The sequence below is a fragment of the Pinus tabuliformis genome, chromosome X (assembly GCF_031772625.1).
Source record: "Pinus tabuliformis cultivar Carrire ecotype Pingquan chromosome X, CPIR1, whole genome shotgun sequence".
Classification (NCBI taxonomy): domain Eukaryota; kingdom Viridiplantae; phylum Streptophyta; class Pinopsida; order Pinales; family Pinaceae; genus Pinus; species Pinus tabuliformis.
The window spans coordinates 426,641,159-426,661,688 of NC_142308.1; positions in this window are offsets into that span (position 1 = coordinate 426,641,159).

The window sequence follows — 20,530 nt, forward strand, 5'->3', positions numbered from 1 at the left end:
GAGCTATTAGTTCTTGTAGCCTTGGTTCAACAAATGCTCTGGAAACCCTATAATGGCTTGGGTTTATTTACTAGTCCTAGAGCGTTGGTTGGAAAAATGCTCTGGAAGCCCTATAACAGCTTGGGTTGAGTTACTAGTCATGGAGACTTGGTTGGAAAAATGATTTAGAGCCTGACAGCAGTTGTGGGTTGAGTTACTAGTCCTAGAAGCCGAGTTGGAACAAACGCTCTAGAGCCCTAGACAACTTGGGTAGAGACCAATTTGTTGATGGATGTCTGACCATGAGGTGGAATCACTGGTTGAGGATTGAGGTGTTTCAGCCTCTAGAATCCCTGGTTTGGTTTTGGTTAGTTTATTCCATGAGATCCCATATTCATGCTTGGAATATGGGATGGGGGTGATTGGCTGAAAGAAAGATTTGGTTCAACCAATCTATGGTCGAGTGGTACATGGAATTTCCATACCCAGATGCATTTTTCATTTGTTAATAAGATCTTCTTACCTCTTGTGTTTGATGGGTAAAGGTACATGTTATTATGTGGTTTATATGGCTACTATATCCTTGTTATTTATGTTGGTTATATGCTGGTTATGAGCAGGTTTTATGATAGTGGTGATGTATGTTTATCATCATGTTTTGATTTTTAAATGAATGAACAATGAATATGTGACTAAATAGATGATAATGTAGCTAATGTGATAAGGCATCAATGCTTCTTAGCGATTCTCTTATAAGTATGAGACTCGTATGCTCAGATTTGTTATTATGACATGTAGGATGTATATTTGTGACACGTTTGACAAAATTCATGTCGTGGTTGGGCTCAATTACGTCAATTCCTTGATCATGTTTTGTGATAGAGGCTTTTTCTTGGTGTCATTTATTGTCTCGGAAAATCTCCTCAAGTTTCAGGTAGTGGTTTGGAGACTAACCCTGAAAAGTGGCTTAAACCTCGCAGTCTCTAGCACAGATCTAGATGAAAAATATTGCAGTCTCTCTCTTGTAGGAATTGTGGGAGCGACTCAAGGGTCCCATTCGCATGCATTCCCATGTCATGGGAGTGATTGGGGGTTTAATTCATTGAAATCCTAGGTTAACTCAAGGGTTGGGCACTTGGAGTGGTGGATTAGCTCCTGGGGGTCTTGTAGCACCTGACGGAGGTTTGTAAAGTGTTGATTCGTCGGTTCCACTTCCTTAACTACACTTAGGTAGATTAATCATATTATTGTAACTCTTTGTCACATATTTACCCCAGTGGACAGGTAAGCTTGGGTAAGTGTGGGAGGAGGGTGTTACAAGTTTACACCTATAAATGATCCTTGGTGTAATGCCTTAAGTCAATCATCCTTCAGAAATAAAATACAGGTTGAGGGTGGATAGCTACAATAAATTACAATGTATTTGTGTCTATGATTGGGTCGAGAGTGGCAATACCGTCTTCAGTTTCCGATAATATTAAGAAGAACATACAAGTGTATTTCTATCCTATGAATGAATTATAAATGTTGTTTAATTTTTCCTATTCATGTATAAAGTTGGATTTAATTTGTTTGTATGTATCCATGGACTAAGAGTAGTTATATATAATGAATGATAAAATGAATAAGTAGACATGATAGTAAGTTGAGTTTTGAGCACAACTTGCTTAAATGGATACTCAACATTTCAGTTATAGATGGGATTATTAAACTTATTAGAGGCCCTTCTCATATGTTAAGTGAGATATCCTATATGCTCCTAAAATGGAGACTTAGCCCTGGCCATGAAGGATACACTCGTGTATTCATGAATGTGGCCATAATGATATGTTGTATAGATGGTATGTCGGTGTGGTAACCCTTTGGGCTAGATGTGGGAGACCTTTGTTAAAGATGGAAATTGGTGCTGGCCTTGGAGAGATTATAAGGTTCCCAAATTATTTGGGAGACATCTTTGAGTACTCTAAAATTTTGAGTTTGGAGATGCCCCTACCTTAGCCCCTAGTCATATGGGCCAAGGGGAGCTAGTATTGAGATCTAGCTGTAGGAAGGGGATTACTAGAATATCAATCCCCCAACAACCAATGTATGGAGAAACTCTAATAAACTAATGCTTAAGAAATATTCTTTCATTTGACAGCCCTAAATTCCCAATACCTGGATTGTCAACTAATTCCCTTGGATATGGAAGAAATTGTTGAGGCATTAGGCCCTCGAAGATTTTGGATAGTGATGTTACAATTTTTGACATGAAAATTCCATGTGGATGACACACGCCACTCAAACATAGCATTTTAGTTGTGCAAAATATGAAAAAATGAGTGACACGTGGAACATAGCAAGAGTACCATATGGAAGTGGAAATTTCAAATGGCTCCATATTGTAGGTTGTGATTGGTTGGTAGAGAGATGAGGTGGCAAGATAGGAGGGTCACTGACCTATCATTCCATCGATGTTTTGTGGGGTTTTGTCTATTATATTTTTTTTTGTTGGGCCTTAGTAATCTACATTGAAACCATGCCATATCAACATATTTATGGGTCTAGGGGTCAATGGTCATATTAATAATCAAGACTATCAGCTTATCAAGAGGGTTATCTCACATCAATTGTACTAGAGATTGAGAGTGTCAATGCCATATCGAATATCAGTATATTGGGCCCGCGGGATGTCAAGACCTCATTATATTGAAGTATTAGATGGTTAGTGCCACACTGGCTCTACTAGTGATGAACCATAATGGAAATTTTGGCTATTTAAACCCTATAAGATTTAAACCTTTCCATTTACACAATTACTCAGCATGACGAGGATCAATATCACACAGGGGCCAAGAGATGTGGATCAACGTGGATGTGCCACGTTTGAAAGAGTTTCCGTGTGGTGGTATAGATGATTATGTGACCTTAAAATGGAATAACTTTGTTCATGTAGCTTGGATTGAGATAAAATTTGTATCATTGAAAATCTCTTGATGAGAAAAAGATGATAGTGGCGTTGAAATTCTAATATGAGGTGATGAAAGAAAGAGGATTTTTGGATAACCACATCTTCATCGTGTACCTCAAAGGTTGGGTCTAATTACTTCCCATAACCCTAATATGAAATTAGGAGGTTGGGTGTGTCTCAAAGCAATATCATAGTTAGGTTTCAATACTTGAGATGAATGAGCTCAAGAACAATCGAATTATTATAAGTAAAATTGGAACTTGAAGTTCAACATTTGGGCTGAAAAAGATTGAAGTAGAGAGAGATAGAGAGAGTTAAATTTTGAATATTTTCTTTGCTAACATGCTAACTAATAGTTGTCTGTGTGTTTCTAGTACATAACAATACACATTTCATAGCGAAAAATAAAAGGAATGTGCAACGTAATGGTTTAGTACAACATGGACAAGACTTCTCATAATAGAGAAGAGGAGTAAGATGAGAAGAGGATAGTAGATACACCTCCTAATTGGATGGAAACCCTTATAAACATGAGGTATGAACTCAACAGTTGTAAGGTTAATAATCCAAATATAATACCATCCTTGACATGTACATCCTTTGAGATAATACCATCCTTGACATGTACATCCTCAAGTTAGATCTTAGCTTCTTCAAGTATTTTCTGGTGACCTTCTTGAATCTTGTCTTCCTTCTCCTATTAAAGATGAAATGTGATGCCATCTGTTAATTTTTTACACCCTTTATCAATTTTAGATTGCATTTCAAATTTCACACCTTGTACTATTTAGTGTACATAACATTTTCTATTTAATGAATGAAATAGTTGCATATCTTTCTTATTTTTTTATTTTTTATGTGACTTGCGGGACTAGCCTTTAGTTAAGAAACCATGACCTAGGGAAATATAATCCATCAAAATCACCTAAGGATGACAACTGTCCTAAGCCACATCAACCCTTAACATGAATGGATTTTTTTATACCCATAGGGTGTCAAAGTAATAACCTTCACACAAGGAATGCCTAAACTATACATCATGTTCTCCATTGTTCTGCATCTCGTAGGTTGTTAATAAAAGATTCAAGAATTTTAAATATCTTAATTTTTAATAGAATTATATGTTTTTTCCCTCTTTATATATAAATTCATTATATGTCTTAACTATAATAATATGAAGGAGAAAAAAAATATTAAGTCTTTCCTTTTATAAGGAAAAAGGTATTTAATTTTATTAAAATAAACAAATTTACAACATATCATACACTAGATGGATTCAAAACTACTTTTTATCCTTGTACATATCTTTTGATCACACATGCCTCTTCATCCCACTCTATATATTGTAATCAAAATTTATCAAAGTATTTTGTCATTGTCTCAATAGAAAATAAAAATAAAACATACTCCCTTTCCTATATATCTACCACCATTTGTTCTCAGGCTTGTATAAGGAACTATAAAATTAATAAATAGATTTATATCCAAGACTCATATGCATAATTAGACATGTTCTTGTCATATTACATTAATACCAACCAAGTTCCATGTTTCAGGTCTAGAAAGTGTGGCAAGGGTCTCCCCATGATTAAAAAAAAAAGAAAAAAATGGTGGTTCTTTGTGTCTATTTTTGGTGGATTTTGGCCATCAATTTTTCAACCAATGGTTTTCTAATTCTAGTTAAGGAATTATGGTTGTAGTTAAAGTCAAGTTAATGGATTAGGGTTTTGGATGATGTGAAATCCTATATATTGTATTGTAAATGATGAAGTTAGTTGATGATGAAAGTTAGAGGTGCAACTCTAAAAATTTGTTGAAGTTCCCAATTAAGGGTTTTCATGGTAAATCTTCGAGTAATTTGTTTGATTGTTATTGTTTATTTTTTCGTTTATTAAGAATATATTTATGTATAGCTTTATTGTAAAGGTTTAAACAATTACATTCTTCTTCTTGTCATTTTAAATGTGTAAAAAGGATATTTGTGAGAAAGTATTGACTGTACACCATTAAACAAGGTTTGTAATGTAAATTTTCTTAATATTATTTCCTTGTGCATCAAATTCATTACAAGAAGGGAATCCCAGTAAATTTGGATAAGAGAAACTGCTACTTCTTAGCAAGTTTTGAAACCAATTTGAGGGCCATCAACTCATGGAAATTATTTTATCCTTGACCAATTCCAACTTTGAATTTAATGCATTGGTTTTGTTATATATAAAGTATTCCTCATGCTTCATGCCTAGGAGGGGTCTTGTTAGAGGCATAATCAAAATAAGCCCATGGAAAGTCCTTATTTATTGGAATTTCAATGTGAGTGTGTGTTGAATGTTTTTCTTTAAATTGTCGATATATGTTTAGTATGTTTAAATCCTAGACAATACATTTTAAAGAAAGAGTCTCGTTTCCTTCAAATAGTTTTAGATTCCAAGACAGCTAAAATCCCCATGAAATATTGAATGGAAGAAAGTTTGATCCTTTTTTTATCTGTATTTCCACACCATAACCTAAATACCTCCTCTATATCATCATCCACACAAGAATTTTGATACTCTACTAGCTTTTCCACTTCCTTCCACACTTCCTCTATAAAAGGGTATAGCCATAATGAAATATGCATTTGTTTCTTCTACATTTTGAAATAAGAAACACCAACTAGTTCCAACGAAGGCTTTTTTTATGAATGTTCCATGTGAGCCCAATTATTTAAAATCAACCATATAAAAAATTTGGATTTGGTTAGACTCCTTGGTTTCTATATGATTTTCCACCACCATAAATGATGTTCCTCCTTTCCCCCCTCAACAAGTGATTTATATCATATTTTTGGTATATGTCCTTAATGGATTTACGGACCATCCAACCAGTCATCCTCCTCTCTAATTCTGCATTGTTGTATTTTAAATAGCCTATGTATCTCTACCATTCAATTGCATACTCTTCCCTCTAAGTCATCCATTCTTGTATCAAAAGGTTTGTTCCATACCAATTTACATTGTATCTTAACATATAATATCCTCTTCCTCTCAACTATAATGTCAATTGTGGGGATAATATGTGTCTTACTTTACTTTCCACCCATGGATCAAGTCCATTTTGTATGTTTTCTCCTTTTCCAATTTGTAATATCAATGAGATCCAATCAAATGGGAAGTAGAATTATCTTCCTTCCACATTATGGAAGCATTTTGTATTCATCTTACAGGGTTTCTAACCCCTTCATGTACTATGTATGGTGCAATATATTTCCTTTTATTAATTAAACCCATAACCTAGTTCCTTGAATTAAACTCCACCCATTTTTTGCTACAAATGCTATTGAGAAGAGGAACGGGGTTCTTTAATTCCCCATCCTCCATTTTATTTTGGATTGGTTAGTCTCTTCCATGATGTCAAAAAAACCTTTTGTTTCTCATTATCTCTAAACAATATGAATCTATAATATAGCTTTCTAATGACTTTTAGAACTCCTTTGGGGATCCATGCCATCAACATCTATGTATTTAACTTATTTTCAACCATGGAGATAAACCATTGCCAATCTCTTTTTAATACATGTTTAGCTTTAATTGGAAACCCAAGTACTTCACTCCATGTCAGGGTTTGCTAATTTGAAAGAAATTGTTTGTGAGAAGTTATTCATTTCCTGCTCAGATATACCCCATAATGGGAGAGTAGATTTTTCTAAAATTATTTTCAATCATGAATCCTTAAAGAATAAGTTCATTATGTCTTTAAATTACTCAACAACCCTTTTGAAGTGCTTACAGAAAACAAGAATGTCATCAACAAACAATGAGTGTGTGATATTGCATGACTATCCAGGTACAACCCCTTAAAAAATACCATTTTTCAAGGCCTACTTTAATAGCTTACTAGAGCCTTTAGCAATTAAAAGGAAAATGAGATGTGATACACGAAATCTCTCTCTTAGGCGTCTTCCTAACTTGAAAAGGTATAAGTTGCCTCATTTATCATAAAAACAAATGATGTAGATGTAATGCAATTCATCACGCAAAGTATAATTGATGACAAAAACCTATATGAATAAGAGAAGATAGAGATATAGCAACCTTACCCTATCATATGCTTTGGAAAGGTCCATTGTGACCACCATTGATTTTCGGTCTTTTATCAAGTGGAGTCCTTGAGCAATCCCTATAGGCTCATGTATTTTCCTTCCTTCTAAAACCCAAATTATTCATAAAATAATTTCCGCATTATCACCACAATGGTCACCTAGCATTGTTGCTAACCACTACCTAATCCCATTATAATAACCTACAAAACGACTAATCAATATTTAAATTAAAATGAGAAGCATTATGAAAATAAACCCCGATCACTCAAAGTATTAAAATAAGAAACATTATAAAAATAAATCCCAAACACTCAAACTATCTATAATAAGATAAAAATTTAATTATTTTAATAAAAATATTCATTATTATACTTATTATATATAAATGTTTTATTTATGTAAATTATATATATAACATGAAACATATGTAACAGCGTAATTCTCACTTAGCTAATTGAAAGTTTGAATTCCAACATATGTAACAGCGTAATTCTCACTTAGCTAATTGAAAGTTTGAATTCCAACCTTTGCAGTAGAATATTTTTGTTTAGGCTTTATGATTCGGAGAGGAATTTCTTTTGTATTTAAACCGTATGGAATTTTACATGTCCAAACTCATTATTCATGAGTTACAAAATATAACATTTTCAAGTTAATTTGCTTAAATATGTATTTTGTTTTGTTTGTATATGGTATTATAAATAAGATGCATTTTGTTTTGTTTGTATATGGTATTATAAATAAGATTTTTAAATTTTTATTATATGAATATTTTGAATTTAAATTAATTAGCATTTGCATTAAATGTTGCAAAGGAAACGCTGTAAGGCATAAATCGTGAAACAATCTAAATAAGATGGAGAGGTGTGGCATAAATTGAGAAACCATCTAAATAAGATGGAGAGATGTAAATTGAGAAACAATCTAAATAAGATGGAGAGATGTGGCATAAATTGAGAAACCATCTAAATAAGATGGAGAGATGTAGCAGAAATGAAATTCTAATGTTGTATAAACTGAAGTTGATTTAGGGTGTGTAAGACTATATTTTTTTATTAATTATTGAATTAATATTGCATATAAATCTCATAAACTTCAACCAAGCAATAGTTCTGATCAACTTCTTTATAAGAGGGCATTAGATGAAGCCAATGTGAGATTGAGTGAGTCTTGTGTGGTTCGGAAGAGAGCACTAAAGAAATGTAAGAGTGAGAAGTTGTCGACCGATGAGCTTGAGTAGGACACAATTGAGGCTGCTCAGAAGAGGGATCAAGGCCGACAGTCTGAACTTGAAGCTATGTAGAGACAAAATGCTTTTGAGGCAGTTTCCTTGCAATCTACACATCAAGAGCTTCAATGGGTCGAGAAAAACCTCTCCATTGTGATGGATTTTAAGGACATCGCAGCTAAACAGGGCATGGATGCAGTCAATGCTTCAAAGGCCAATGCCAAAAAAACAGAGGAATTGTCTGCAGAGATATGTTTTCTGAAAGAGGCTCTCAATTCGGCATATGTATCACGTTCAATGGTTGAGGATGAAAAGGAAGCTATCGCTGCAAAATGGGAATCTGAAACCAAATAAGCATTTGCAATGGCAAGTAAGGCTAATGAAGAGGTTCAATTGTTGAAGAAGAATTGACCAATGTCAAGGATATTGAGTTGAAGTTTTGTAATGCACCGAAGTTAAAGCTAAGATTGTTGCAGCAAAAGAAGATGCACAAAGTGCTAATATGGAAATTTCTATTGTCAAAGATCCTCTTCTAGACAAAGAAAATGAGCTTCATCTAAGAAATTAGATGACAATTTTGTGTCAATTACAAAAGAAGGGCATGATTTGCTATACAAAAAAGAATAAGAGGTCGAAGAACATGCAAGTAAAAAAATAGAAAAGGTCCCTGCCTAGGTGGAGCATGTTAATGTCAAGGAAAAGGAAGCCTTGCAGAAGTTAAATGTGGTGAATTCAGATCTCAAGAAGAGTAGGAAAGTTATAGATCAATCTTCTAAGCAGCTAGAGGTTGTCTGAATAGTCAAACTAGCCCTAGAAGAAGATTTGAAGTAGTCGAAGGATCTAGAGAAGAGTAGGAAAATTACATATCAATCTTCTGAGCAGCTAGAGGCTATCTGAATAGCCAAACTAACCCTAGAAGAAGATTTGAAGTAGTGGAAGGAAGGGGCATAGTAGTGGAATGGAGAAATGAATGGAAATATAACTAAATTAAATAAGAATAGCTCGCATCTCACAATGGATAAATGAGTGGAAATATAACTAAATTAAATAAGTATAGCTCACATCTCATAATGGAGAAATGAGTGGAAATATAAGTAAATTAATTAAGTATAACTCAATTGGAAATATAACTAAATTAAATAAGTATAGCTCACATCTCACAATGGAGAAATGAGTGGAAATATAACTAAATTAAATAAGTATAGCTCACATCTCACAATGGAGAAATGAGTGGAAATATAACTAAATTAACTAAGTATAACTCAATTTCAGGGTAGAGTCTCATTCAACATATTGGAAGTAGGTGTAGAAGACTTGCAAGAATTATTAGATTAATTATTTTTATTGTCGGGAGAGAGACACTTATATTTACTTTCTAAAGCCGCCATAGGTTTAGGATTTGAGAAAAAAATAAAACCCTAGAAATGGAATGAGACACTTATATTTACTTTCTAAAGCCACCATAGGTTTAGGATTTGAGAAAAAAATAAAACCCTAGAAAGGGAATTTCATTGCTAGATTGATTTAATTGGCGGAAAGAGTATGTGCTTCAACACATCAAGAAACCTAATAATAAGCGGCGCCGACATTCCCAACCCTCCCAAATATTTGGAACCAACAACCTTCTTGATGAGCTTCATCACATTGATTTCTTCAAAACTAAGAGTTTCATAACCATGAGGTCAAACAACCACATTCCCATTATAATTCACCACAAAAAAATTTCTTTGGCCTTTGTTATTAATTATCAAATTTTGATATTTATATTCATATTATTATTAATGTAATTATAAGTATTAATAAACTTAAATTTAATATTAATTTAAATGAAATACAAATAAATTAGTTTCTAGAAATTAAATATTAAAATATACAAAAAAAAGTTTTTCTTTGGTCTTTGTTATTAATTATCAAATTTTGATATTTATATTCATATCATTATTAATATTATTAATGTAATTATAAGTATTAATAAACTTAAATTTAATATTAATTTAAATAAAATACAAATAAATTAGTTTCTAAAAATTAAATATACAAATAAAAAATTATATTAATAAATTTAGGATTTAATTTTTTAAACTGTTAAAAAGCCACAATTTAATATCATAATTTAAATAATAAATCAATTGATTTTTTATTCCTCTCACAAAATTTATGAATATATAATATTATAAAAAATCACATATTTTTCTTTCATATTATAATACATTTCAGAGTTTGCAAACACCAAATTCCTGGTGTTTTCATTTGTAAGAAGCGTTGCATCAGAGGTCAACAGACCCTTATTCTTTATAATACCGTCGTAGTACACATTGTCGAGGGTGTTGGGTGTTACATCCTCCATGGCCACGGTCCTCTTGCTGTTGCGTTCACTCCCTATGGTATGTATTAAGTTCAATAATAGGGCTATTTTATTTTCATATTTTTTAATTATGAAATAATATTTTTTCAATAAAGAAAATAATGAGATATATATAGAAAATATTGAAAGAAAGGAAAAAAAATATTTTTCATATTACAAAATAAAAATATATTAATAATTATTTAGTTCTAGAAAATGTGTTGTTTTTTTTTTTTCATAATCCTAATACTCTTTTATATGTATAAAGTACTTGATAACATATTTTTAATTAAAACTAATGTTATTTATGAGATTCTTTTCATTGAAATATAATTATACTTAATAAAACAACTATACCCAACTAAATGTAAGACACTTGGAAAACAAATTTTATACCTATAAAAAAAATGAAAATAATAAATAAAGACGAATTCCAACTCAAGCTAATAAAGAAGAGTTAAAAGGGAAAAAATAATCATGAAAAAAAAAAAGTTGAAATGGAAAATATAAAGAAAAAAGAGACAAATCTTTCATTACATATCATTCCTTATATAAACCACCTAAATCTCCATTTACTATATAATATGTATAGATAATGACATCAATAACAATAACTCTTAATGTCTTATTTCTATAAAAGATAATTATCACAATGATTTTTATATCCTAACAACCCAAATTTCTTTTTACTATATGGATAATGACATCTATGACATTGACTCTTAATATCTTATTGCTACACAAGATACTTATCACAATGATTTTGTACCCTAACAGGGAATAATGCCATAAAACCCTCAAGAAAATTACAAATGTGAGGATGGTGGTTTTAATGCAATGGTAGGACATATAATATATATAGATAATGACAATAACTCTTAATGTCTTATTTCTACACAAGATAATTATCACAATGATTTTTATATCCTAACTAACCAAATTTCTTTTTACTATATGGATAATGACATCTATAACATTGACTCTTAATGTCTTATTTCTATACAAGATACTTATCACAATGATTTTGTACCCTAACAGGAAACAATGCCATAAAACCCTCAAGAAAATTACAAATGTGAGGATGGTTGTTTTAATGCAATGGTGGGACACCATTGTCAGTGCTATGAAAATAGAATTTTGTTAGGCAAAGAGCAATCTCCTAATGGGAGGTAATTGTTTTTTATAAAAGTGTTTAATAAGTTGATAAATTTAATTTATTTTTATTTTTTGCTAAATAAAATTTCATTTTTGTTGGATATTTTTGGAAAAGAATTGTGTAATAGATTTTTGGACATTTCAGATGATTACTCTATCAATCAAACCACAAACCTTTTGATATATCTGGTTTTTTTTAAATGAGATTTTGATAATATAAATTATATTAAAATTAGGGAGTTTTGCCACAAATCGTCTGGGTCACTTGGTAAGCCCCAGTAGGAGGCTACTCCTTCCTATCGTTGCATAAATTGTGATCCATAATGCTAAAGTGTACTCCAACTAACGTCCTCCTTCATGTGACCACCCCTTCTGGCCAACGCTGTTATAATCCACCTGTCTATTGCGAGGACCAGGGGACCGGGGTTCTTACACAGTAAAGCGACCGTGGCAGTTGTAAGTACTCCACCCATGTGATGTTGAGTCAGTCGTCCACGTCACTGTCTCTTGGACAGGGTGACACGTCACCACCGGGTTCAATGGGTAGTGATTGCAACGGGACAATGTATTTAATGAAACGTGTCCGTACTGCTGTGAGTGGAGGTATTGGCATTAAATGTTAATGTGATTTTTGTGCGTGATGTTCACATGTCACCGTTAATAGCAAACAGACCGTAACAAACACAACCGACTGGTTCCCTTAGAAAGTTAAAACGCAAATGATACTTATCATTGTCGCTTTGTCTTGCTTCATTGAAATACTTTGTATTTAAAAAGATGTGGGGGATATGTTGCTTGTAACTCAATATGGTCCCCTGCCTCCCTCCCATGCAAAACAAAGTCTAGGTTCCCTTCCTTTCCATTAATGCCAACCAAATTTTGTATTGAGAATCGACATATGTAGTGTTTATGGTCTACTATCAAATTAATATGTGCATGGCTATGTGCAAGAAAATGATCTTCACCACACATGGTGTCTCCACTTGATGATGATGTTTATGATAAGGAAATTTCTCCACTTCTGGATGATGATGATGTTCATGATAAGGCAAATTCAGTTGTTCATATGGTGTCTCTACTTGATGATGATGTTTATGATAAGGTAAATTTCTCCACTTGATGATGACGTTCATGATAAGGCAAATTTAGTTGTTTTGATTAAGAAATACATGTGGACTTAGTATTCTAAGCTATATCTACAATGTATTGGTTGGATGGACTATTTGTTTCTTATCAACTTATTATGATAAGGTTAGAAAGATAACTGCCTCTCAATAAATTCTCATCCATACATATACATGCATACATCTATATATATGTATATACGTATGTTTGTAACTTGGTCATTATAAGCCAAACAATCCATATGGTTAGTGCATAATTGTAAACTTGGCTATCATCAACCAAACAATCCATATACTCCCTTGAGTGAAAGAAGGTTTTCAATGAGTAAACTTACTTGGTTTATCTTTACATTTAATGAAAAGGCAAATAAGTAGCAAACTTATAGACCAAATTCTTGATCATCCACTACTAAAAGCATTGTGTCTTTCTCTCAATGCAACTCATTTACTCCTTACCTAATTTTGTCCTTTTTCTTCAGGGTCCATAAGAATTACACCTGCCATTTATCCAAGTCATAATTATATAAGCCACGCCTCATGAAGCTTAACATGACTCATGATTTGTTAGGATCATTATAATTTTTAGGTTCAAGTGGAGAATTTAAAACTTTGCTACCAATAAATACACAACTAACAAAGTCCATGAGAAAGGCAAGGCATCTTATGAAAAAAGAAAAAATGTTTACATAATGGGTTGCAAGACATAAAAACATACAGAGAAAATAAATAGCTTCAATAATAAATGAGTGGGAGTTATAAAGGAGCAAGTTTCTGCCTTTACCTAAGACTATTTGCAAAATGTCCTCTTTTAAAGCATTTTGTGATTATCTAATTATAGAGTAAGATAATCTAGATTGCATCATGTATTGACCAATACTACTTATATATTTAGCAATGCCTTAGTGGCTCAATAGCATCAAGGCCCCAAGCATTTGAAGTAGCAACATCCTTGAAAACACAAACAAAACAAAGGGTCCCAAACCCCCTTAGCCATCTCCTACTTCCACTAGAAACAAAGGAGCCAAGTTAAAAGCCAAGAAGACTAAGAGACATTGTGGACAGGATGTTCATGCATAGTGACATAGTCTTTATGTGTCAAGGAGATGGAAGCCTTAAAAGAAACAGTGGAGAAGAACACTATCAATCTGGATCTTACTTCTTCTCCCTCAACATCTTCTTCTCATGGACATGCACTTCCTGCCTTCGGTTTCTTCTTTAATGCAATGACAACTTCTTCTTACAATGAATGACCGATTGATTATGGAGCATCTTATCATATGGCTAAGGATAAAGCCATATTTTATATTCTTAATGAATGTAATGTTGAACAAGTATTTGTTGGTGATGATAAATATCTAGGTGTTATATCACATGAAATAGTTATGTTAGATTATGAGTATTTTAACAAAATATTATGTGGTCCAAGTCTTTCCCACAACTTTTCATTACTGTATCAAATCGCTTGACATTCTAGTGAAGAAAAAATGATAGAATTTTCATCTCACCAACTTGTAATCAAGGATTTAAAGGATCCCAAGCATATCACAGCAATTGTAATTGTTGATGATATTATCGAGTTGTACAAATTTGACAACTTTAACTCATCAGCTTTTCACTAAGTTTTTATTGCACATATTAATGACATGAGCAAAATTTTGCATGAGTGTTTTGGTCATCTAAAATATTAGTCATTGCAACAACTATGCAAATGGAATGTGGTGACTAGTCTTCCTCATATTTCTTGTAGAGATGGGTTTGCCTATTTTCTTAGTTAGCATCATTAAAAAATTCTTGAAAAAGCATTCCTCTAACCATGCATCAGTCCCCTTGTAGCTAATTCATGATGATTTTTTTTTTTTGCTTCTTTCTCTAAGTTCAAGAACTTCTTAACCTTCATTGTTGTGTTTTTTAGATGCCCTTGGTTTTATTTTCTAAAACTTAAGATTGAAGTTTTTGACATATGTTTGGCCTACAAAGCCCTTGCTAAAAAAATTGGACATCACCATTAGAAGCTAAGAATTAATAATTGTATAATTGTGGCAAGTATGTTAACAACACATTTGCAATCTACTACACTACAATTGGTATTTAATGCAACATAGTGTTTCATACAGACCACAACAAAATGGTGCTCCTAAGAGAAAGTACATTAAAAGAAATGGAAAATGGTATGATCCAATATAAGGAATTAAGTCATTTGGAACAAATTGATTGTGTAAATTACGTACGTAATCACATTCCACAAAGGCTTCAAAAAGTCAAGAAAAAATATTGAAATAAGCATGGAGTAGCATTAAACCAAAAGTAAGTCAATTTTTATTTCTTTTTTGAAACCACTCTCACATTCCTAATGAGAACTTAGGGAAATAATTACAATTTATAAAGAGTGAGAACATTTTTGGATATTTGGAAGATACAAAAGTTATGGACTTCTTCAACCTTACTCAATAAAAATATGGCTAAGAGAGATGTCAAGTTTGATGAAGGTCTATATGCATGCATTCATAATTCAACATGTGTGCCATTTTCATCTTGTAAAACATCTTTGATGCATATGCTATTTATTTCTCCCTATTTTATCCCATTTTTTATATTATTATTCCTCTTCTAGTTTCTTATTCTATAGATGATGGTAGCGAGGATTAAAATCCAACTCTACCTACTCATTTTCATCTAGTTGAGTCCATTGAACATGAACCTACAATGGACTTCCTAGATGGGTTTGTACAACATTAGAAACAATTGTTGACCTTTTCTGTGATATTTTTATCATCATCATTCATTTTCATAGTTCCTAAGCCTCCTCTCTTTTGGTTCAAGGTTTAGAGACTCACGATCTATAAACATTTGCAGAAGTTTCTAGCCATCCTGATTGGGATGCAAGAATGGGTGACAAATATCATTCCTTAATGGTGGGAAATGCTTGGGATCTTGTCCCTCTTTCAAAATGAAGAAGACTTGCTAGATGTAAATGGACGTAAAGGACATAGATGGATCTATTGATAGACATACAACCCAGTTAGTTGCTAAAAAAAATTCACAAGTATAATGAACTCACTATACTAAAATATTTACCCTTGTAGGCGGAATGAACTCCATCTACCTTATTTGAGTTGTTGCGGCATCATACAAATGGTAGCCTTATTGGATGGATGTAAAATATTCCTTCTTGCATGGGGATTTGCAACAATAACTTTATGTGGAACAACATTCTATAGCTATATATATATATATATATATATATATATAAATGACTTCAATCTTGCTTGTCACCTAAGAAATATCTCTATGGCCTTAAAGCAAGTTCCTTGAATTTCGTATGCTAAAATCAATAAATTTCTTAACTCATTTTTTTCTAAATGGTATTCTATCCCTAACAGATATGCCAATAACATGGACGACCATCCCATCATATTTGTTATTTATGTTGATGACCCTATACCCACTAATTATAACATCAAACTTCTTACCCATGTGAATTCTAATCATATGATGAAATTTGACGAAATAGAATGAGGAAATTTGCATTATTTTCTTGGCATATATATCTTGAAAAAAAAAAGAAGGGATTTTCCTTTCTCAACCTCAGTATGCATGTGACCTTCTTCACCACTTTCACATGTAACAATGTAAACCAACCACATATTGCTTCAAGTCAAAATTTAAATTTATTTGCAATACAACACACCCAAGTGTATGTCACTATGTATAGTTTTTAATAGTTAGTTAGTTGGTAGCGTTTTATTTTGACTCATACCCATGTTGATATTTCCATTATTGTTTTCCCAGTACATGCAAGAACCCCATGAGAGTTTTTGGAAAGAAGTAAAAAGGATAATTTGGTATATCTAGGGTATAATTTAGATTTGGATATAATATAATTTAGGGGGTACTCATTTGTTGGTTGGTTTGACTAATTTTGATTGGGTTAGTAACCATGATGATCATAATTATACTGTAGGTTATGTTTCCATTCTTAGTTCTAGAATTTTTCCTGCGGCTTGTGAGAAGCAAAATGCCCTTGCTATTTTCCTAAAAGAGTAGAATATTGAGCAATAGTTCACACAAGTCAACAAGCTATGTGGCTTAAATAGGTCATTTTAGAGTTTGGATTCTAATAGTATCATCTAACCACACTAGAGTATGCCAATTAGAGTGGAATTCAATTTTCTAAACATCTATTTCAACATTAGCATAGAAAACATATTGAGCAACACGTGCATTTAATCAAGAAGCCTCTCTAGGATCACCTCCTCAAAGTGCTATTGTTCCAAATAGATGATCAAGTTGTAAACATTTTCAAAAATACCCTTATATAGGCCAAGTTTTCAATTTTTTAGTCAAGGTTAGGAGTTCAAGAAGTTCTCAGATTGGATGCTTCTGTGATTCATGATATAATGCTTAAGATATTTTGGAAAATCACATGGAGAATTTATGGTCTACGTGTTTCGAACCTCAATCTAGGTTCATCATCAGGACCAGGATGAGGAGAAATTATTCTATTAATAAGTTTAGACATTACATCATCAACTGTGAATTTTTTGTACATACTGATCATTCTGCTATTCGGTATCTCATGAATAAACCAGTTACTAATGGAAAAATTACTAGATGGCTTTTGCTGCTGCAGGAATTTGACATCATAGTATTGGATAGGCCAGGAAAAGAAAAACAGGTAGCCGATTTCCTTTCTAAGCTCAACCATGAAGGTGTGGATGTTCTTGTTAATGATAGCTTCCCAGATGAGAACTTGTTTGCCATTTCTGCCAAATCACCTTGGTTTGCAGATATGGCTAATTACCTTGCTACAGGGAAGTTACCACCTTACTTTTCATCTAATTAGAAAAATAAAATTATTAGAAAAAGTGTTGCTTACTCTTGGATAAAAGGAGACCTCTTTTTCACTGGACCTAATCTGATTATTCGCAGGTGTGTCAGAGAGGATGAGATATATGACATATTGAGAGCCTGTCATGGTGAACCCTATGGAGGACACTTTGCAGACAAGAGAACAACCTATAAAATCCTTCGCTCGGGTTATTATTGTCCAAGTCTTTTTAAAGATGCAAAGAAGTACATTCGAAAGTGTGACAACTGCCAAAGAATAGGGTGACCTGTTCAAGTAGATGAAATGCCTTTTGCAGCCCCAAATTATCATAGAACCATTTAAGAGGTAGGCTCTTGATTTTGTAGGCCCCATGAATCCCATGTCCAAAGGTAAGAAGTATATTTCAGTGTGTGTTAAGTATGTTACGAAATGGGTGGAAGAAAAATCAGTGCCTATGGAAACGAAGAGAATAGTGGTAGATTTTATCTTTTCTGATATTTTTGTAAGATTTGGGGTAGCAAGGGAAATTGTTATTGATCAGGGTACCCAATTTGTATCCAAGCTTATGCAGGGAATTGTGAAAAAATATCAGATCACTCATCGGAAGTCCACTCCCTTCCATCCATAGGCCAATGGGCAGGTGGAATCAACTAATAAAGTGTTGGAGACAATCCTAACTAAGACAATGCAACTACATAAAATGTACTTGTCAGATCGACTTCCATAGGCCTTATGGGCCTATAGAATTACTTGGAGAAACACTATCAGCTTCTCTCCATATGAATTGGTATATGGAAAACAATTTTTATTGCCAATTGAATTTCAGATCAGAACTTTTAAGATGGCAGCAGATTTGGGCATAGATTTCACCGAGGCACAACAGCAAAGGATCCTGCAGCTCAACGAACTAGATGAGATTAGGCAGGATGCTTTTCAACATACTGACCTTATCCAGTAGCAAAGGGCTAAATGGCATGACAAATACATTAAGAAGAAGTAGTTTAAGGAAGGAGACTGGGCATTGTTGTTCAATTCAAAATTCAATAATTTCAAAGGAAAGTTTAACACACATTGGCTTGGTCCTTATGAGATCGAGAAAGTCTTTGATAATGGATCTGTTCAAGTCAAAACAATAGATGATGAAAATGTCACCTTCTTGGTTAATGGGCATAGACTCAAGTTATATCAGAAGCCCCAGTCTAAGGAGAAATTTTTGGAGGAGATTGTGAAGAAGAAAGAGTTGGAAATGGTAGGAAAGGGGGGTATCTCTTTCACTACCTCTTCTTGATTTTCTGCCATAATAATTGAGATTATTTTGCTCCTTCTCATGCTCAATAAACCGTGAGAGGAGTTTCTATTGGATACAAGTTTATTCCTTTTCTGGCTCCAGTAGACTATTTATGGAAAATGAACCCCATTGGAGTTTTCTTTTTCAGTATTTCAGACTCTCTAAAATTGAAATCTAGCGAGCATGAACTACCTTGGGCTCGTTAAAATCACAAGACAGTAGATCCCTCGAGATCCCCAAGTAAATTATGTTTCATACCTTAATAAATCTTTGATTTTCTCGCGTTGGACTGATGTGGGATTCTCTAAGGCCCTCCTTCCAACAGTCTTGGCCCATCGACATCAGCACATTATCTAGGTTCAAGATCAGAGATATGTGATGCCTTGAAGCCTGTATACATCAATGATAGGTTATCTCGCCTGCAACAATGGAGATTCATCAAGGCTCCTTGACTGTTGGATCCTACAGGGGGTTCAACAACAACTTGTCTATTCACACCTGCTAGGATGCATCGGTTGTACCTTGGTCCTCACTTTCATTATTGGTGATGGACCTCGCGTTGGTTAACAATTGATCTTAATGACTGGTAATCCAACGAGATCATTGCACATTCAACTTCGACACCTTTATTCATGTAACAGTGAATTGTACAAGGATAGGTAAAGATGGAGTTCAAAAATTTTCCTGCCGACAGATCAAAGACCAGTTAGCAATAAATGAGGCAGCAACTTATAACAACAAATTTGCATTATCATTTTGTTAAAAATATAGTGGGATTCCTTCATAGGAATTTTTATTTCCTACAGAAGTTACGAATTCCTGCAGAAGGATTTCCTGTAGAAGGATTTCCTGCAGAAGGATTTCCTGCAGAAGGATTTCCTGCAAAAGGATTTACTGTAAAAGGATTTCCTGCCAAAATAATTTTCCTGTAGCAGAATATTTGTTGTTGCACTCCTGATATTATTTAAATCATTCCAGCAGAACATCTCTTCAAGGATCTAACAAACATTAATTTGATTAATCAAAGTCTTCAAAGCTAATCAAAACCATGAGATTTCATGATCCTGTACACGATATGGTTTTTAAAATGGCTCATCATTGCAAGGAAAGGGCATGCATCATCTCCAGGTACCCGATGGTTGGACAGTAAGTTAAAAAGGTAAAGTTCAATGTCAATTGCTTGAGGATTAAGGTAATGATACGATTTTTTTTAAATTTTTGCATCATTATGAGTCATGGTCATCCTTGTTCAAAATGGCGACTGTCCCATGCAAGGTTCCACTCCCAATACACCTTGAAATGTGCAACATTCATCTCTCCAACGAAATCTTGCATAACGGATCATGATTTTAATCATGATCACGTTTTGCGCTACACAGAATTGCCTTTATTTCATTGTCACTTGCTTAATCGAGCCCTCCTCATTCCATTTGATCCCAAAATGCTCTGTATAGCCTGTGGAAAACGTCGAAAGGGACGAATTGAAACCTTGCACTCCCCTACTCACAGCATATGGAAAAAATGAGGGTGACTATCCGATTTGAACCACAAGGTTC